The sequence below is a fragment of the Pristis pectinata genome, chromosome 24 (genome assembly GCF_009764475.1).
Source record: "Pristis pectinata isolate sPriPec2 chromosome 24, sPriPec2.1.pri, whole genome shotgun sequence".
In the NCBI taxonomy this organism is placed as follows: Eukaryota; Metazoa; Chordata; class Chondrichthyes; order Rhinopristiformes; family Pristidae; genus Pristis; species Pristis pectinata.
The window spans coordinates 26,053,898-26,066,407 of NC_067428.1; positions in this window are offsets into that span (position 1 = coordinate 26,053,898).

The following is a 12,510-nucleotide window of genomic DNA, read 5'->3' on the forward strand; positions in this document are numbered from 1 at the left end:
CTCCACACACACGTACATACTCACATCAATACAGAAACAGTTTGATTGTTAGTTACCTGATACGTTGAACTTCATCTCGAGCTGAATAAGCACTTATTAATATATAAACGCACTTTAACAGATATGAATATGTGGTGTTGATATGTTTTTAGTTTAGTTTTAGAGATGTTTTTATAGAGTATTTTAGATATTTATCACTGTTCTTTTTGTTGCACTGATGTGAGCTGGTGAGAAACAGTATTTCGTTTTTTTGTGTATGTAAATACTCAGAGAAATGACAATAAAGCAAATCTTGAATCTTGAATCTTGAATCTTAAAAGCCTATTTTGTGGAAAATTACCATGAAAGACACTGCTCCATTCGCCACTTCCAAAACTGCTGCTGGCCAAAATAAATGGCAGAAGAAACACGGTGAGACTTTTGTTGCAACGTCAAAAAAAGGAGAGTATCCATCAATGACCACATTAATACATATTCAGGGTGTATAGCAAGCCCCTTGAGCATTTCGCTGTCAAAATCCTGATCTTCTGCACTAAGATTGGCCCAGATCAATCCGATTCCCTGCTCCCATTCAGTAGAATCAAAGCATAAAACACGCTTTAAAGCATTTGATGACAATTGAGATAAAAGTTGCAAGAGATATATAGCAGGTAGTTACTATATTTCCAAACGTCAATATTACTCCCACCGTGTCCATTCATTCTTGAGAATTGTCCAGTTTGTCATTGTATCAGGGATTTGACTGTGTACATGGAATAATCTAACTGTGATCTTGCAATGCTCCACCATTGCCAACCACGACTTCAAGCATCTATTCACCAAACACATCACAACTCCCTCAATAAAGGTCCCAACTTTGCCACTTCTTTTAGGTCTCTCTCTAAGACCTCTTTGTCCAAGCTTCTGGTTATCAAGTGTTGTCCGATAATGTTTTTCTGAAGTGTGTTGGAGTATTTTGTTACATCAAAAAGTACAATATAAATATAATTGGTTGTGGATATTATTGTAGCCAGTTACCCATCCTCAGAGAGGTGCAGAGAGATATCTGTCTATTATCCAACAGATGGCCTGATTGTCTGGCTATATTTTGACTGTGAAATGAGGTTACAACCCATTAAGGAAATGGCCACACAACATGAGAAAAAGCAAAGATGCAATGGGGCCTCCATTATCAGCTGAAGGGAGGGCTGCAAGGAAGCAACTATGAGCCAAATATCTGCTCTTTACCAAAACATATCTATTATTCAGACTGAAGTCCCAAAAGACAAGACCTACATGGTTTTTAAACCATTTTTTGTGATTCCTTATTTAAGTGTCAATTAAAGTTGAAGGGAAATTGAAAAGCAATACTGGTAAAAGGTAGGTTATCATGTTTATATCAGTTTCAATTATTAGATTTTCTTTAATTCCCAACACTAATGACATTGTTGAAGAAGCAAGTTTCAAGCAGTTCATTCATTTATATCTTACTATACAAAACATATCAACCCATGTGTATTAATTATTTCTCACATCCTGCAATGAAAATTAAAATAAAGCAATAGCCAGGAATTAATGTGAATCTCCTCCCATTCTCTCATTGCAATACTGTTGTATCATATTCTGTCATTTGGGATTTTTTTTTAATAGACTAATTAGTTGATAGAAAGTAAACTGGATTTGCCAAGCCTTTTGTGAGCAGGAGATACTCAGGCAATTGTCCACATGGTTGTGTTACACCTGCACTGGAACAAATTGGCTGGGGAGGTAACTAGTTCTGGAGTGCGGTCTTCAGTAATACTTTGAAGATATTGTCTGGTCCTAAAGCCTCTGCTGAATCAAACCTTCTCAACTATTTTTGGAGTGGACACAGTGGTCAGCAGCAAATTGGGAAAGTTCACTCCACTGCAGCCACTTGGAATGATCTTACGATGAGGAACATGAACATACGATCATCAACATGACATTGACCTCCACAGAGAGAACATTCCAGACATGAATGCATGGCCAAACATCTTCCCCTAGAATGTCACATTCCATTAAATTCTGCACATTCCTGAAAGGCGTGAATCCCTGACTAATATTCAGATTGCCTTAATAAACTTAAACCTCAGGACTCAAACAATGTGGATTGCAAGTGACGGTAATAAATACCTGGAAATACCGGCAAGTAACTGAAGGCGAAATGTAAATGACAAATCAGGAACTATGAGACAGTTTTCTTGCTCAGGTGCTAATTCACCTCCCAAGCATTTCAAACTTCAAGAGGCCAACACTTGAGGTTCATCTCTTCTTGTCTCAAGTTGGCCTTTTAGTGTGGTGGGAATGCAGCAAGGGCACTTGACACAGAGGCCCTCATGAAGCAGACATTGTAAGTGAACGGTAGGTGTTCCACCCAACCTGTGCTGTTCCCCATAACATGTATCAAATTTATTCAGTGGGGAGACTGAAGGGTTCAATGGGCATGAGATAAGAATGGATTGGAATTGCTATTTCTTTCTGGGGCAATATGCAACAATTGGTTCATGATTTATCACAAATCAGTCCTATTTTTATCTCAGATGAAGATTGGAAAATAGAGCAGTACAGCACAGAAACAAGCCTTTCGGCCCATCGTGTCTGGGCTGATTATGATGCCAAATTAAGCTCATCCCATCTGCCTGCACATTGTCTGTATCCCTCTATTTCCTCCCTGTTCACGTGTCTGTCTCAACGCCTCTTAAACGTTGCTCTCGTCTCTGCTTCCATCACCCTCTCTGGCAGCGCATTCCATGTGCTTACCACTCTCTGCGAAAAATACTTGCCCCATAAATCTCATTTAAGCTTTTCCCCTCTCAACTTAAACCTGTGCCATCTTGTATTTGATATTTACACCTGGGAACATATCTGATTATCTCAACCTGCTCCCCCCTCTTGTTCCCTCCCTGACGTCTGAACATTGAATTCTCCCACTTTAAGTAATCCCCACACCCCTTCCCCACCCCCTTCCCAGCATACTTCTTCTCTTCTTCCCTTTCCTAGCCTATCTCTCTTTTCTCCACCCTTTTTATTCCATTCTCTCCTCACCTTTGACCCATCGCCCGGTGGATCTGCTCTCCCCTCCTCCCCCGCACCTGCCTATCACTATCTCTCACCTGCATCTACCTATCACCACCCTGTGCCCACCCCACCTCCCCTCTTTTGTCCACCTATCACTGCTCTGCTTTCCCCTCCTATATATTGGGCTTCCCCTTTTCCTATCTTCAGTCCTGAAGAAAGGGCCTAACCCAAAATGTTGACCGCCTGATTTTCTCCACGGATGCTGCCTGGCCTGCTGAGTTCCTCCAGCATCATTGTGTGTTTCACCTAGATTCCAGCATCTACAGTCCTTTGTTTCCCTGATTATCTACCCTATTTATGCCTCTCATAATTTTATCAGGTCGCCCCTCAAACCCCGACACCCCAGAGAAAACAATCCAATTTTGTCCAAGCTCTCCTTATGGTTAATGCTCTCTTATCCAGACAGCATCCTGGTGAACCTCTTCTGCACCCTCTCCAAAGCCTCTACATCAGTAATCTAAAGAAAATCCATGGAATACGCAGGGTAATCATAGTTTTAATAACAAGCTTTTTTTAAAAAAAAGAACGGGATCAGAATGCATCAAATTACATTTACACATAATGAAGGGATTTACTTTGGGACGAAAATAAAGGTGCAAACATATTAGATTAAAGAGTTAATGAACAATGTGGTCAATTTGATCTCCTCGCCCAGCTCCCAGGGGAACTTCGAGGGTTTTCAGTCTGAAAGATACAGTGAGGTCGGCAAGTGTGAGAGAACAAGTCCCCTCTGTGCTTCTGAATTGAATAATGATTCCCGAGTTTAATAGAGCCTCCTTTTTAATGTTCTTAAAGAGGAGAAGAGCCTGGAACAAGAAAACCCAATGAGAGGCATGGCCCCAGTACACCTCACTGTGCCACTGAACACAATTGCAAATTCACAAACCTTCTGTTGCGATAGGCTACTTAAGAATTACTCCTACAGAACAAATCTAATAATGGATGTGTTCTGCAGATGGCTGATGGAAAACACAGAAACAAGATGCATGTCCGCCCGCAGGGTAATATGGGCTTCTGTCCACACACCACTGTAGCTCGTCTTTGTCTAATCTCTCACCATTGAAGATGTGACACAGGCAAGTTGAATTTGAAGAATTTAAGGCCCTCTCAAACCCTCATTTCCTGCCTTTGCTGACCAGTTTTCAATTCATTCTCATCTTAGCAACAACGTCAAACTTAAGAGTATAACACTGAGTGATTTGTTCATGTTGTCATGTTGTGATTATGTGCCAATCAGTGTGATTATTTCAGAATAAGAGTTAGCTTTTTTTTATACAGTACATCTAAGAAATTAAATCTATGTTTTTTAAATACTTTTAACTCTGATTTCTATTTTTGTTTTATCACTGGCCAGAGTTGATTATACAGTGAATTGTGGCCTTCTCTTGCTTCCTGGGTTACAGCTATGACTGTCCTTTTCCTGCACAGTCTCTGGGGATAAGTGGCACATAAACAGACCCGCTATATATGCCAACATGATCCAAGTGGCAACCTTCCAAGTCCAGGCAGTAGGAATTAAAATTACTTTTGTTACAAAATACACATTTATGAAATGTAATTAAAATAGCATTGATTGACTAACAAGGATAATTAGAAGTCAGATTTGTGTAGACTGATATCTTTTTTATTATTATTGAATTAAAATTGCTTGTAGATTTTCATCCTCACATTCATAAAACAAAACTTAGTCTTGTTTCCTGTATCTAATAATTAGCAAAATGCTATTTATCATTGCTCATCTAAATGTCGTAACATCTATTTCCTAGGTACATTCTGAAGACTTCCTATCAATTTTTTTCCAATATTTATTGTCAATTATCTCCCTGTCTTTCTTTTTCCCCTGCATTCCTGAGATCAGTGACTTTTCCAACTGATATAGAACCATAGAACCATAGAAAACTACAGCACAGAAAACAGACCATTTGGCCCTTCTAGTCTGTGCCAAAACATTATTCTGCTAGTCCCATTTACCTGCCCCCAGCCCATACCCCTCCAGACCTCTCTCATCCATGTATCTATCCAATTTACTCTTAAAAGTTAAGAGCGAGCCCGCATTTACCACATCAGATGGCAGCCCATTCCACACTCCCACCACTCTTTGAGTGAAGAAGTTCCCTCTAATGTTCCCCCTAAACCTTTCCCCTTTCACCCTAAAGCCATGTCCTCTCGTACTTATCTCTCCTAATCTAGGTGGAAAGAGCCTACTTGCATTAACCCTTTTTCAAGTAGCTGTCATTCAAAGGATTAAATCCTGCTAGGTTCCACTGTCAATCAGGGCTTCATGTAATGGTGTTTGATACAAGGTGATCCCAATGTCTGATCATTGAGACGAGGGGAAGCTGGAGAAAATAATCCTCTCTTTATGAGAACCGGGAAGATAAGGGTGATTTTTTTTTTCAGTTTATTGTTTGGTATGTGCCTTTTACTGGTAAGTATTTATTATCCATCTCTAATTTCTCCCAAGAAGGTTGGGCTAAACCACCTTCTTGAATGTTGCAGTGGTTTTGGTAAAATCACTTCTGTGATAATGTTGTGTCATAATTTCCTCGATTTAGACCCAACAACAATGAAAGAATGAGGATATTTATCCGGCTCAGGATAGTACATGACTTGGAGGATAACTTGCAGGTAGCAGTTTCCTATGCACCTGCTAGCCTTGTCTTTGTTAATGATAAAGCTGATAGGTTTGAGAGGTGCTGTCAAAGAAGTCAAATCAAATAACTGCAGGGTCATTACTTATAACCATCATTGCTGATCATCTCAGCATGTAATCAGTGGTTGTTGTAAAGAAAGCTATTCGGATTGGTGGGTCAGTAGGTAACCAGAAGGTATAAATTAGACTAAATTGGACATTCAGACAAATGTCATTATTATAAGTGGTTGTCAGGACATTCTCCATCCTGCAGCTGAATGATACCAGCTCATACTCCAGCTGCCTCATGCCACTTGGTTTATCTCTTCAACTTAGCCAACAAGGGGAAAAAAATCATAAAACAAGTAACATTTTATTTGGTCGATAAGTTGGAGGTGATTTTCTCCTTTTGTGGAGCCTGGATCCTGGGAAATAGAAGAGTATTGCTCAATGAGGATAATTGTAAATAGGATTACAATATATTCACAACCCAGCAAACAGCATGAAGCAGCAAGAGGAACCTGAATGATGTTGGAAAACATGCTGGAATCTCAAATCACAATTAACCCACACCCGAGGATAATACTTTGTCCATTTGTAAGCCCCTGCCTCACACGCCACTTACCATTCATCTTGCTTTACAAGGTACGGATGTTGTCGGCATGAACTTCCTTCTACACCATTCCGCTGAACAGGACCCTGCATTGGAACCTCTCATTTTTCAGGCCAAGGAGCTCCCTCAGCCTCGGAGTAACAAAACAGAGAATTAGAAGTAAAAAGATCTTGCCACTTGATTAGGCAGCTACCAACTCAGATACTGACAGCCAGTTAGGAGGTGTGATAAGTCACCAGTCATAAATGACCTGGAATTAGTGGGGTAGAAGATGGCCCAGATGCCAGCTCCCTAGATGGTGAGGTCAGACATGAGTTCTGTAGAGAGCTCAGATGAGGACTTTGATAGGATTGTGTTCAGATGAAATAAAAACTGAATATGCTGGAAACGCTCAGCAAGTCAGGTAGCGTCCATGGAGAGAGAAAGAAAATACATGTAAAACATGATGATGCTGGAGGAACTCAGCAGGCCAGGCAGCATCGGTGGAGAAAAGCAGGCGGTCAACGATTCAGGTCAGGACCCTTCTTCAGGACTGAAGATAGGAAAAGGGGAAGCCCAATATATAGGAGGGAAAAGCAGAGCAGTGATAGGTGGACAAAAGAGGGGAGGCAGGGTGGGCACAGGGTGGTGATAGGTAGATGCAGGTGAGAGATAATGATAGGCAGGTGTGGGGGAGGAGGGGAGAGCAGATCCACCGGGCGATGGGTCAAAGGTAAGGAGAGAGAAGAAAAATAAGATAGAATAAAAGAGACTAGGAATGGGAAGAAGAGAAGAAGCGTGGTGGGGGTGGGGGGGGGGAGGTTGTTGTGAGGAAGGGGGGTGGGAATTACCTAAAGTGGGAGAATAAATGTTTCAGGTCGGTGACCCTTCATCAGAAGACCGATGGTGAAACACAATGAAATGCTCGGTGCATTGTTATATCTGCCTCAAAGCATATGTGATATGCCAAGGAGTATGAGGGGAATCCAACTCCTTTCTTGTACAAGACTTTGCAGGGAGCTGGACCCATGCTTTCCAGCAAGGAAGTAACAGCTAGCTTCATTTCGAGGTGTGGACCCAACTGAACTATAATGTGTGGATGGTGGAAGCCTTGGTCTCCAATGCAACATGGGGAGAAGGCACCCAGTCTATGACTTCTGCTCAAGAAGCTCTGACTTCTGGCAAGCAAGTTTTGCCTGTTGGATATCATTGTTCAAATTCACTTTGAGAGCATCATGGCACTCCACTAATATATCCTCAATTGAATTATTGGATTGGTGATGAGTTGTCTCGAGATGGGCCAGTAGTTGACAAACTTCACTCAGGATAACAGCATACATGATCTCACCCCAACTACTCTGCCAGTGGTTATCAGCTGGCTAGCTAGAAGGTTATCACTCAAGGTAGGACAGTGCAGTCCAGAACCAAGGTACTGAGACCCAGAGCTGGTCAAGGTTTTCATTCAAGGCCACTAGCAGTCTCCCTCATGGAGACCAGACAGTGTCTACCAGCCAAGCTGTAGAGGCACAATAAAAGGAGCAAAGGCAATCACGAAATCTGGGACAAAAGTGATCTATCAATTACTGTAGGTTTGGATGTATGAATACTACTTGAACAGAAAACAAATGCTGGAGGAACTCAACAGGTCAAGCACCATCTGTGGAGGCAAAGGGATGGTCACTGTTTCATATCGAGACCCTGCATCAGTTCCTCATATAGGGCCTCAACCCAAAATGTCGACCATCCCTCTGCCTCCACAGATTCACTTTGACACGCTGAGTTCCTTCAACGGTTTTTTTTTTTGCTCCAGATTCCAGCATCTGCAGTCTCTTGTGTCTCCATTATTTGGGCTGAGTTAATTAAGTCTTGTTTTTGTGAATAGTGGTCGAGCAGATGCTGAGATAATCAGTAACAGAGGAAGGGCAATGTGAAAAGTGGTGGAGTGAGGAGGATGGTTCCTTCCATTTTCATTCCCTCCTGGAAAATGGGCATTGTTGGTGGGTCTGCAGTTAATGATCATTCTTAATTTCCCTTGAGAAGGTGATGAGAAGCTGCCGTCTTGACCTTGAAGTGTTTGTGATGAAGGTAACCCTGCAGTGGTTTTGGGTAGGGACTTTGAGGATTTTAATCCAGTGACAAGAAAGTAGTGCTGCCATATTTCCAGGTTGGGACGGTATGTGTCTTGGTGTATCCTTGCCTTTATCCTTCCAGATGCTTGAGGATTCAGGCGTTTTTAAATCATTGAAGAGTTGCTGCAATGCATTTTGTAGATGGTGGACAATGCTGCTGTCATCTGCTGATGATGGAGGGAATTAACATATACAGTGCAGAATATGGTGCCACTCCATCCCACTGCTTTGCCTCAGCGAAAGCCAACCTTTTTAAGTGTTGTTGGAGTCGCATCCATCCAAGCAAATGGAGGGCATACCATCATCCTTTTGATTATAAGCTTGGTGAAAGGAGTCAGGAGGTGAGTCCCAAACTACAGGATGTATAGTCTCTAATATTGGTATTGGTATTGGCTTATTCTCATGTGTCTCGTCCAGGTAAACTTCAGGTCATTACTACCTTTAAGGATATGGATGATGAGGAATAGCAATGGCTTTGAATGCCAAGGAAGTGTGATTCAACCCTGTCTTACTGGAGATACCTGAATAGTATGAGGGGAAGTGAAAATATTATGTACCACTTACTAGACCAAGTCCAAGTCTCATTGTTTGAACTAACAGCTCCATTTCATTCAACAACAAGCCTACAAGTCATTGATAATCTCTCTGAATGACACATGTCCAGAGGTGGAGTGTTTGCAGCTAACCATCAGATTTCCCATATGAGATCAACAGATGGTGTTAGTTTGATTGTCACAGCCCAACTTAGTAGCACTGGTATCAAATCAGCTTTGCATGGGGATTGATATCACCAACATTTCATTCTCCTAGCTTGTATCATTCATGCTCAACTGTCTTTCCAAGCGGTCCAGTAGTACAAGTTGCATTGAAGATATCCATGTAATGGCTGTGATCTAAATTGGAAACTAATTGGCATCTGCAATAGCAAAGATGGTGCAACACTGCCCAACATCTTGCCCTTCGTCTTTCATAAAGAGTTAATAATGACTTGAAAAAGAAAGTTTAAAGATGGCTATGGGGTTAACCCACAGGAATAGGACCACATGGATTGTTCTTTGAGGTGACCAGCACAGAGGTAAAGGGCTGAATGGCTTTCTTCTGAGGAATATATCAATGGACATCAGCACAACTTGATTGCATGAATTTCCAGTTTGCATCCCAAGAGTGTTATTTTGTAAATGTTGCCTCTTGTATAAATCTGTGCAGAGAATAAGATAATGTAAAACATTACAGTAGAGAATCTGCTCTCACCTTGAACATTGCTGTACAGCAGAGGTTATTAGATGTGTGATCAGGGACAGGAAATCTTCCTTAGCCCAGAATCACAGGGATAATTTCATTATCCCACTTTAACAAAATCTACTAATTTATTTGGAACTGTCAACACTCATCTCATGATCAAATAAAGTGCCAGGTTGTTACATGTTTGACACACGTCATGGAGAATGCCCCTAAGTAGATTATATAAGGAATCCAATGAACTGGGCCTCTCTGTAGGAGTAGATTGTGAAGGGTAACAGCTGACATTGCTGCCTTGTTAATGTTCACACAGAGAAGCCTGTGTGAGGATTTCTCATGACCTAAATTCTACCTTGAGGACAGAGGCGACTGTCGTACTGAATTCTCTCAGCTTTCAACCCACGTCCAATAATGGAGCCTTGCCCTTGGAGGACTGAGAACACTTTGAAAGTTATCTGTAAAATGCAGCTTCTGTTGAAATATTTTAAAAGGAGTTAACTGAACAATAACAAGCTGGCTGAGAAGGAGGAAAGTGTAAGGGAATCTATTGGAATGAAAAGAAATTCAGATATTATAAATGTTTTGATCTTTCTTCCATTCTCTTGATCAGATGTTTGGCTGTAACGATCAGTGGTCCTGATTTGATGGTTGGAGAGTCACACCGGCATCACATCAGGTGTAGAAGTTCCTTAGCTGATGCCTGTTCCCATTAAGTAAAGCCATGGATACCACCCCATAGGGTCACAGAGCAATACAGCACAGAAACAGGCTCTTTGAACCAACTCATCCATGCCAACCAAGGTGCCCACTTAAGCTGGTTCCACGCCCCCATTTGGCCCATATCCCTCTGAACTTTTCCTTTCTATGTACCTCTCCAAATGTCCTTCAAATGTTACTATTGTACCAGCCTCAACCACTTCCTCTGGCAGCTCGTTCCATACATGCACCACTCTCTGTGTGAAGAAGTTGCCCCTCAGGTCCCTTTTAAATCTTTTCCCCTCTCACCTTAAACCTGTGCCCTCCTTGTTTTTAGTTCCCTTTCCCTGGGAAAAAGACTGTGCATTCACCCTACTCTTGTCCCTCATGATTTTATACATCTCTATAAGGTGTATGCCCCTCAGTCTCCTACCTTCCAAGGAATAAAGTCCCAGTCTCCCAATCTCTCCCTATAACTCAGGCCCTTGAGTCCTGGCAACATTCTCGTAAATCTTCCTTGCACTCATGGTGCCAGAACTCACAGTACAAATAACAGCGAGGCTCATGGTGCTTGCCATTATTACGTGAAAATCAGTCATCACCTTTTGGTGAGCGCAGATGCGCCATTAAACACACAAATCCGTATGTTTCTGCCTGAGGTGTGTTGCTCTGCTGTTAATTGTGTGAAAACAACATCTTGTCATCAGGCATCCAAATGCACTGAACAACACAAAGTCCCCGTACTGATGTTCATAAATATGAATTAAAATCATCAGAATGTTCAAGGCATGTCCATCTCACTCTTGATACCCATTCTAAAATGCATGCCTTAATTACTATTATTGCCTTGTTGGTTACAATAAGTCCTGAAATTCATTGCAGAAGTTATTTCTCCTTGTGTCTGATTCTCTTGACAATTGTAAAGAAAGAATGTGCACAAGGTGAGTGTGGACTTTCTTCTGCAGATTATAGATGCAGGGACAGAAAGGTGGAGATCTTTGAGGATTGCTGGATCTTATCTATGATAACTGTGATAACCTGCTGATAAAACATTGCCCTGTTACAACCTAGAATGAAGCCATTGGGCCCATCAAGTTTATGATAGCAATCCAAGAGTCCCATTCTCCTGCTCTGTCTGCGAAACCATGCAAATTGTTCTCCCAAGTGCCTGTCAGCTTCCCTGTTGAAGACAATGATTGAATCTGTTCCCAGGCAGTGAATCCAGAGCATTACCTGAGAGGTTTTACTTACATCCACCTTGTATCTTTTGTCCAAAATTATGAATACTTCTAGCAGTGTCCCATGCAATATGGTGAAGATTTTCTGAATTTATAAAGAATATATTTCTTGGCATGTTATTAGGCAGAGAAAAGCAAAGTACCTGTAATTGTGTATCAATCACCAAGTACGGAGTGAAGTACTTACTAGCCTAACATGGAAAAGCAAGGGTGAATACTTTTGTTACAGTCAGTTCTAACTGGGTGTGCATATTGTTAGCAGTTGCTTGTATCGCTAGCCTAATATAATCATTTAGAAATATTCTCATTGCAGCAAGATGCTAGCTAAATTCAAGTAAACAATAATCTCATGTGGATTTACTCAGGAATGCAAGCTACTTGATAGATGGTCCTACTAATATAGGATAAAGTAATTGGCACTTCCATCAATACACAGAAACAGAAAGTAACTGATGCTCATCCTGAAGGAGAATGATGTGGACTGGACCTTTTTCCTTCTTTAAATATTGGTTTGAAGACACCATTCCAACCTTTTAGTTGGAGCTGGACTCTTGGCTTCATGAAAGCCATCTTAAAATGTCAGCATACAATCACAAGACTAAAGTATCCGGTCTATAAAACAAGCCTTTCAATGCCTCCAATGTTCTTGAAATCAGTGCATTCCCACAATGAAACCTTGAGTTATATTTTACAGCTTTATGTGCATGTTAAGGAGGATGAAAGATTGCATAGCTCTATGTATGTTCCCTCGAGTAAGTGTATTTTAAATTCTACCCTACCTTCAAGAGAAATCAAAAATCATGGTCTTGTCTGTTGTTTTCTCGATTTTAGTCTTGGAATGCTGGTACTAAGTGTGGTCTTTGAGCTCTATAAACTTCTCATTATTCTCACAGCCTTACACACACT